This window comes from Cryptomeria japonica, chromosome 6 (assembly GCF_030272615.1).
Source record: "Cryptomeria japonica chromosome 6, Sugi_1.0, whole genome shotgun sequence".
NCBI lineage: Eukaryota > Viridiplantae > Streptophyta > Pinopsida > Cupressales > Cupressaceae > Cryptomeria > Cryptomeria japonica.
In genome coordinates this window covers 365032971-365042691 of record NC_081410.1, presented here as the reverse complement: position 1 = coordinate 365042691, position 9721 = coordinate 365032971, and positions in this window count along the sequence as shown.

Genomic DNA, 9721 nt, shown 5'->3' with positions numbered 1-9721 from the left:
GTGAAAAATGTTATCCATCGTAAGGTTCTAGCGATCGTTAATGAGATTTGATTATCAACATAATAGAAGGGAAGATAAATAAAAAAAGTGATATAGTATTTTACACTTAGTATAGGTTCAAGAGTATGTAGAGAAGAAAGAACGAGTGTAACAGTTTTTTCAAGAAGTGTGGAAGGCTCAAGAACTCATCATTGCAAGCTGCATGGTACATACAAAGAAGATAATATGGGAAAAGCAATAAGATAGGTATAGATAATACATGTGTCAAGACACACATCTATAAGTAAAGTTGTGGTTTTCTTAGTGCATAAAATAAGGATTACATTTTTGAGACTTACCATACTACATCGTAGCCCTTGTCATATTAGAGAGATAAAATAAATAAAAGGAAAAGCAAATAAAATATGACCATTTAAGGAAGAAGAAAGAGAAGGCAAGTTAATCAAAGCTTAAAAGAGACAAGTAAACAAGGCAAGGATACATAAAAGATAAGAAGTAAGAAGAATAAAAATCTTAAAGGGGCACAACATTGAAATGAATGGTAAATTGCCAATACTTTGTATTATACTCAATTTTTAAAATGAAAGATGAAATAGAGAAAGGATCACAAAATAGGGAAAAAATGTGAAAGAAGTATAACACAAAAAGAAATGAGAAAAAAATCTTAGATTTCAAAATAGAATAATATGAAAGATTGCCCCCAAGAGTGATGGCTTAATAGCACACAAAAAAGGATATGAGATAATCTAGACATTAGGAGAGCTATAGGCATAATAGAGTAAGAATGAAGAGGCAAACATGTGTCAAATCTCCAATAGATGAGGATTTATCAACCAATCCATCAAGTTTTCATGTAAAAAGGAGGTGCTAACAAAGTCATTTGAATCAAACAATGAAGTGAAAGTGGATGTGTGAAGAGGGATGTTGAAGATAGAAACAAACATGGTATAAGGGACATTTGAGATGACATGAAGGTATAATGGAGAAGGTGGAGAAGGGAATGTAGGAGGACTAGAAGGAAAGAGTGGGGAAGTTGATGTAGAAGAGTTAATGATAAGGGTATAAGATGAGATAAGAGTATCATCAACTACAATATTTTGAGGTAATGTGAAAACAAGGTCATCTTCGATGGCAAATGAGAAATGGGAAAGAGTTAAGGTATGAGGTGATGAAACTAGAGGATGGTGTTAGGAGGAAGGATTAGTGGGGAGAGGATGAACGATGTAAACAAGATTAAAACTAGCAGAAACAAAGATTAGAAAAAAAATAGATAATAAAATAGAGGAATAACATAGCTATACTTGGTGCTTTTATTCATTGACAAAATAAAAATTAATAGGTGCAAGGCACTCAACAATCTTCCTACAAAATAGTAAATTTAATTGATAGCTAAATTGTGACTATTGACAACCAACTAGAGAAGACTTCACTCCCTCCCCTTTAATCAATAATTAAATTTTACTGGACACCTAACATATATCTACATAGTACAAACTGGAAACTAAACTAATTAGCAACATAAACTAAAACAACAAAAAAAAACATTATGTAGGAGTTGTTTGAAAATACAATTTTCGGATCAATAAGAATTCATCAAGTTGCTCCCAATTGCTGGTAGTCCTGCAACTATCATCAAAGTTCCTAACATCATTAGACACCATTTGCACATGAAGTTTCTTATCACCCTCGTAAAGGTATGATGCAAAACTTTTAGATTTTTGGATCTCCCTTGAACTATTGGACACCAATCCTTGTACGTGTATGCCTCATAACACTAATGAGGTATAGTTTCTCTGATCCATTAGCACCTTAGACTATTGAGCATCTATCTAGCCTCTAATGCATCATTTCCTATCTTCAGAACATTGGCCTCTTCAAAATATGACAAGTTCTTCATTTTCAGTGGTCATGTGGTGGTTCTTCAACAATAGGAATTGACTTGATGCTGCTTCCAATCACATACCCCTCTACTACAAGTACAACATGTGTGGCCTATATGATAATTGAGATTGTATGTATTGTTAGAATGAAATTGAGACAATGCTTCATCACCATTATTGAAATCAAGATCTTCCATGACACTTGTGTTGTGCTAACCAACATCCCTTTCTAGAGCCTCTAGATTGACTTAAAAATGATTCATTCACTACCATCACAAACACAGTAGAGCACATTGAACATAAATGAAAGAGCTAATCAACTACTCAAACAAAAAAATGGAGCACATGACTCTAATACTAAATTAAAACTACCAGAAAAAGGTATAAAACAATAGAGAATAAAACAAAGGAAATAATATAGTTGTATTCAATGCTTTTATTCATTAACAAAATACAAATTTATAGGCGCAAGAGACACAACAATCTTCCTACAAAATAGGAAATTTAATTGACATCTAAATTGTGACTATTGACAACAAACTAGAGAAGATTGGACACCTCTACTACTCATTATTGACATGTACACATAATGGTTATAATTCAATTATGAATTATATTCTCTAATATATAAGAGGGTATGTGATGTGAGGGAGATTATGTTGATGTACTAGAGTAAGGTGTTATTGCGCTTAGGGTTTATAGGAAAAGGCCTCTTGGATTAGGTGGGTGAGCATATGAAATCATAGGGGGGATCATGAGTCACTACATAGAAGAAGGAAAAGGAGAGGGTCAAGGTGGAGTGGCTAGAAGAGGTGAAGGGGGGAAGATGGTTGAAAATTTTGTTTATTTTTTTAGAAGAATGAGGTGGGAAAAATGATTGATGACGAGGTAAAGGAGGCAACGAATTGGAAATGGGTGGCATAAAACTCATTTAGAACAAGTAGTAGGAGGATGATATTGAGCATAAATTCTATGAAATCTACTAGAATAAAACATATATGTTGTAATATCATCAATAAATCAAGTTTTAGTTAGATTAAGGTTTGGAATTATTTTTAGTCACCAATGGAATTAAGCCATTAGGATCACTTGCAAAACCAAAGTATGGCTTCCACAGGAGAGAATCAAGAGAAATAATTCTTGATTATGGGCACATTAGATTATATTGAGTTTAATAGAATTCAAAATCATAATATGCACATATGATGCCTTGCTTATATAGGCAAGGTTGAGAGATAGGACTAACTAAGATTATGACAAGTATCTTAATGCTATGTAATGAGATGACTAGTGATAAGATAATATAAGATCACATGACACCTAGATGTTTCTAGAAATATTACTAACTCCCCAAGTAAACTTAACATGTGAACTTGTGTGAAAAGAGCCTAACTAGGAACAAGTTAAATAATGTGCCTTGTTGATACTATAAAATGGTAATCTGGAGGGAAAATTCCCCTATTCATACCAACACCCCTCTTAGAGAAACTAAGGGAGAATGTAAATCAATGCAAAGATGAATGATGCTTATGCTAATGATTATGAAACCTGACTACTAGGCTATGTTACGTACCCACTTTCAATACAATCTCCCACAAATGGAAAAAAATGAGAAAACTCAATGGGACAAAACTTCTTTTCAAAAGAGACAAAAGATGCAAAAAAACATGAACAAGTGATGGATGGAGAACTCAATACCCCCAAGGATGAGACCCATCACTAGTATAAAATCAATTATCCCCCAATGAGAGGGAAAGAGGGACCATGTATCAACTTAAAATGCATAAATTAATACAAGAATGGTGAATGCTAGAAGATACCACATTATCCAATGCATACACACAACATTATCCCTTTGGGAAGAAGATGTACCAAGTACAAATGCAAGTTTGCTTCCCATTCCAAGTAGGAATCGGTAGGAAGAAGAATCCAAATGTATGTAAATTTTATTTGTAAAATTTGATCACATGTCACCATCAAATTAGGTACATACCCAATCGATGATGAAGGTGAAAAACCCAGCTTAGGTACTCACTAATTTTGAAAGTTAAATTCAAATACAATGAAGATGATGTGACAACAACTATTATAAGGCTTTCATCAATTAGGAGAGATAACCCCTCAAATTCTTCCTGCAAATATAAAATGTGAGACTCGACAAACAAGTTTACAAGTTTGAAATACCGATCAAGTAATTATCACACACAAGATGTATACAGAATATTATAATTTAATTGCTACAAAGAATCATTGAAAGATTTCAATGAAGCATCTTTGAACTTTGATGATAAAAAATATATGAATTTGTGATCTCGATAGGAGAAGTGGGAGCTACGGTGGAGGTCTCTTGATTATGAAGATGCTCAAGTGTTGTATCATATTCAATCTCCTCTAATGTATCATCATCAAAGGGTAGATTATTGAAATCATCAATTAGAATGAGGAAATCTAATCTACGATCATTGGGGAATGGAGGATTATGTGAATCTCCATAGTTCTCCAAACTTTTGTCTGAAGTGTGCCTGAACAACTGACTCTTGAGACATGGTAGTATGTTTTCTAGAAGATGATAGCAATAATTATTGTATGAATAAATCCTATGATATGATCATTTTTCTTACCCCAAACTAATTTTTTTGGTTGTGTTTGTGTCCCAAGGACGAGTCCATAAAGATGAGGTAAAAGATTCAACCACCTATGTGTCAAAATCTATTTTGCCAAGACTCATAGTTGACCTTAGTGAGAATGATTAAAAAAGGATGATTTAGACAACTTGTAGCATCATAAATTATAGCCTGATACAATTCACATCTCATTCTTGTGCCCCTACTTTAGTGTGTCCTATCCTAGTTCTCCCTTGGGCCCGTTTTGGCCCCTTTTACTCCAAATTTGTTGTCACTAGGCTGCATGGCTAAGTGGAACCCATCCTAGGACCATTCCCTCTTGAACCCAACCTTGTTTGCCCTATTTTGGGAGGACAAGTGTTCTTGGGGTGCCCTCGTTGGAACCAGGGTGCCTTGGGCGCCATGGTCTTCCTTTTAATAGGCCCCAATTTAAATAGGATAGGGTACTTTCTCTCCCTTATGAGTTTTGGTCCCCGTGGCTCAATGTAACCATCAAAGGTTAACCTAATTAGTAATTTATCGAGGGAACCCAACATAAGGACATCCTATCAATTCATTTTAGATCTAGGAGTCTAAGAAACATTCTTAGCATAATTGAGATCATTAGAAGCATTCAACATCAAGCAATCTAAAGCATTCAAGGCAACATTTCATCCCACCATATTCTTCAAGCATCATGGATAAAATCACATCAATCCTCATGCAAGCATATGTTTGTGTTTAAGTCTTCTATGTGTTGTCATTGTAGACACTTAAATTTAACTGATTATTTCAATTGGATCAAATCTCCTAAGCCGTCTGTATTAATTGAATAATTCTTATTATTTAATTAAAATAAAGCATTTCTTTTGGCTACATTAGTTAAATGAAGCCATGCCCATTGCCCTATAACCAAATTGATTAATTAATTTCTTAATTAATTAACCCACCCCTTTTCTTCTAATCCTTGAATTAATTAATTTCCCTTTTCCATCCCCTTATTTGAATTTAATTAATACAAACATTCCATTTTGGTCACATGTCTCCTAACCTAAACTACCCTTCTAATCCAACCCCTATCCTAAACCAAGGGTTCTAACCAACCCTATCCTATCCTATCCTAACCTCCCCTCACATGTGTGTGCACACTCTTAACTCCCTAATTTCCATGATATTAGGAAATTGAAACTAATTTTGGGTGGCCTCCTCCCCAAATGGACATGAGGACACATGTCACGCCCCTTCTTGACATTTTTCCCTCTTGGGGACACTTATCTTCCCTTGTTGAGCCACAAGTGTGGAATCTCATTCCACATGACAACCTTAGGATTGCCACTTGTCCTCTTTGAGGACAAGTGTTGCATTTTCACAATCCCTACCTCTCCTTCCAATTTCTATTTAAGTCCCCCTCCTTTTTCAAGCAATTTATCCACTCTTATTATCCATAACCTCGTAATGCAACATTTCATTCATGTTTTTTAGCAACTATACCATTATCATGCGGAATTTCATACTCATATCTTGAATCCAATTCACATAATCCCGCATCATGGAGCACAATTGAGCACACGCTACATCATGGAGCACACATATAATCAGAGAACAATCAAATCAAAGGACATTGGTTTGGATTTAATTGTTATTATCCGATGTTTTCTAATTTCCTTTCTAACAATGTTCTCAATCGGTGTTTGAGTGACTTTAGTGTTAGCTTAGATTGCTTAATTCAGGTTTTCAATCATTTGTATTCATGCACACTTTACTTCACAAATTTTTTGGCACAGCCAGTGGGACACACTTCACGGGTCAATCTAATATTTTGTTCTTGTTTGAGTGTTTTTCCAACTTGTAGGTCAAAATTTGTTGAAAAGAGGCCTTTTAGGGCAATTTCAGAGCTCCCGCACCCCTGTTTCCCAGTGCTGTGCTCGTGCAAGGGTGTTTAGTGCCTGTGCAAGGTTGTTCTACACCTGTGTAATGTTGTTATACACATGTGTAAGGCTGATATGTGCATGTGCAAGGTTTATTTGTACCTGTGTAGGAGGGATCTGCGTCCGTGCAACCCAAACTTGTGCTTGTGCAGTGTTGTGGGGCAGTTTGTCCTAGTTGCTTCAATTTGCCAAATTACTCAATTTTTGATGCTTATAGGGTTAACATAGGACTTGTTTACTGATCAATCAGGTTAAAATAAAATCATGTATCCATAATTAGGATTTGGTGAATGAACAACAATCTTTCACACTTAGTTTCATGCAAATTTGGCTTAATTTTTTTTTTTTTTTTTTCTGAATTTGGGGCTGTAAAATGAGCACAAATATTTTAATTCTGCTTCAAGTTAGTTGTAATAAGTCTAATTAGGGTTATAAGGGTTGAATGAAATCATATAAGGTTAATTAGGATGGTAATGAACAACAACTTTTCACTTTAGTGTCATTAGGTTTTTAGGTTTGCTAAGTTTTGCATTTCACTTAGATAAGATTGAAACTTTTGCATTTCCTGATTTATGAGTTGCATTTGCTTCCTTGGGAGTGGATTCATCATGGGTTTTTAAAATTTGATCAATATCTTGCAATCATAATGGTTTTTGAGGTCAAATAAAGAAAATTTCTTCAAAATTAGCGTTTACATGCTCATCATGGCTTCAATTTTGCAGGTATCACTTTCTATCTGATTAATTTTCTTTATTTTATACAGGCATTTCACTCATGTGCTTGTGTAGCCCTAAATTGCACCTGTGTAGCTTTGAATTGTGTTTGTGTTGGACTTTTTTGTGCCTATATAGCTCTTAATTATGCCTGTGTAGCTCTGGTCTACGCTCGTGTTGTCTCTATTCTACGCCTGTGCAGAGGCAAAATATTAGTTATAATTGTTGAATTTAGCTTTGAGTTTGGTCAATTTCAGTTCATTATTAGAGCTTAGTCTTTTTGTGTTACTAATAATCTTTGTAGCAACTAGGCACTCGTTGGGAGAAGACATATTGAAAATACAAATGCATTTGGTGTAGGACATTGTCAAAGACTATGCTTTCAATCTGAGTGTCTTTGATTTTTATTGTTAGACAAAATTTGAATTGAGAATTAAATTGAATCAATTGTCTTTTGTGTTTGGTACACTTGTGCGCAAGTAGGGTAGACAACTGCTACACCAAGTATCCTCTCCCCTCGCCTTCATGGACCTTGGGTGAAGAGAAAGGTGATTAACGACGCCAGTTTTTCTTTTGAGCAACAAATCACCTCTTGAGGGCCTCATCACATCAAGGGAGTGTTTCAAAACAAAGGCACGTTGGGGATACCGTCTCTCCTAGTGTGTCCTCGAGAAGTGTTTTTTGAGTCGCTATATAAAAACCCGATTAGATGGCCGAATTATTAAGTGAATTCATCGTATGTGGAGGCCTTGTCGCCACCGACAAACTAAACTAAAGACTTAAGTGGTTTGCTTCGATAATCTATTGTTGGATTGGACTTGTTGGAAAATTACTATGAACCATTGTTATAGTTTCCAAAAAATTTCTACTTGTTGACTCAAGTTTTGTGATACACGCATGTCAAAGAAACCCCTCATGTATCCATCAACGTGAGATAGTAAATTTCTCTGGATCTTCGGGTCCCTAGAAATTCGAAGCTTGGAATGCCCGAGAAGTGTGTTTCGTGGAGTGGAGCCAGTGCTGCCAAGCTTCTATCTGTCCAATTGAATGTGGTATTTTGGGCAAGGGGATTCAACAAGTATTGTCTTTTGGCTAGCCTAAAAAATACATGACTGTTAATGCACTTATTATACTTGCATGTTTGCTGTGTTTGGTGTCACAAAATCTTTTGTCAAAATCAATCCAAAGTGTCAAACATTTCTTGTCATTGCATTCTAGTTTGGTCTCGTCCTTCAACAAAATTTCCTCTCATTCTAGTGAATTTAAGTTGGTTGTCCCGTTACGCTGCCAGAATTTTATTAGTAGTAGGTTTATGGTTACCTAAGCTAGATGTCGAATAATTTTATCATGTCTGTCATCATCATTGCTTTCAATCATCCTAGTCAATAATCAGATCTTGGTCATCATTTCTAGCTTACATTGTCATTATCGTTGTTAGTCCCCCCTTGTTTTGAGTTTCATTTCAAAAGTCATCCTTTAATTATTATTTTCCTTTTCAGTTGTGTGTTTCCTTCCTTTGAACTTAAGTAATTGAACCTTGTCTTAGTTCAAAGTTCAAGTTCATTGTCCACTTTAAAGTTAGTTGTCTTCGCGACTTTGTTTCATGGTAAAAGGAGAGCGCTATTGTTGAAAGTTCATGTTGAACTTGAACCTTTGAACCTTTTGGTTGAAGGTTCAAGGTTCAAAGTTAGTTGTACATCAATCTTATCCTTGCTTGTTCGTTGTCTTTTGTTTTTTATTATGCCGTGAAGACTATTTTGTGTCGTGTTCTATGTTTCTTCTCAGAGTTGAACTTGAACCCTTGAACCTTTTGGTTCTTGGTTCAAGGTTCAATGTTTGAAATTCATAATCCGAGGCCTCATTCAGAATTGGTGTGTGTATCATGGAGGGAAAATGATGGCGGGAAAGGGAATATTCCGGGAAGTTTGGGATTTCAGTTTCTAATTATGGCAATTAATTATGGTAATTTGTGTGACATGTAATGAAGTGACTTGAAATTAAATGCATGCCGGATATCCATCAAATCAGGTGTCAATTCACATGAACTTACTTAATTAGTGCAGCTAGCGAGGATTTGAGTGAGATTTTATTCATTTTTGTTTTAAAAACTAGCAATCTCTCAAGTATTTTCTCAGTAGCTGTGAAAGGGAAGGAGGCCGGAGGTATTGTATTTGCACTTAGAAGGTTTTGGGAATTTGCTGTTAGGATCAGGTTAGTTTCAATTATTTCTTCTATTGCTGTAAAAGTGGAATTCCTTTTATTCCCAAAGTTGTTTGATAAGTATGAAAGGGGCCATCATGAGGCCAACTCTACCGAAATTGGGTCGTACTTCCTATTTGATTAGCTCACTACCAGAGATGGGTGACACTTGACTGGTGCAAGAAGACCTCACTAACTTCCTAGAAAGAGCTAAGAATCCATCTCAGAATTCCATGATGGAGAAAATCGTAAGAAGTGGTCTGGTTGAAGACGCTACATTTCTTGTTGCGGCACCGTTCCCAGAGCTGGTTTTAGAATGCATGAACATGTATGATGCAGAACAAAGGTGTATTAGGGTGATCAATGGAGAGGTGTTGTTGAAAATTGGTAGGGAGACT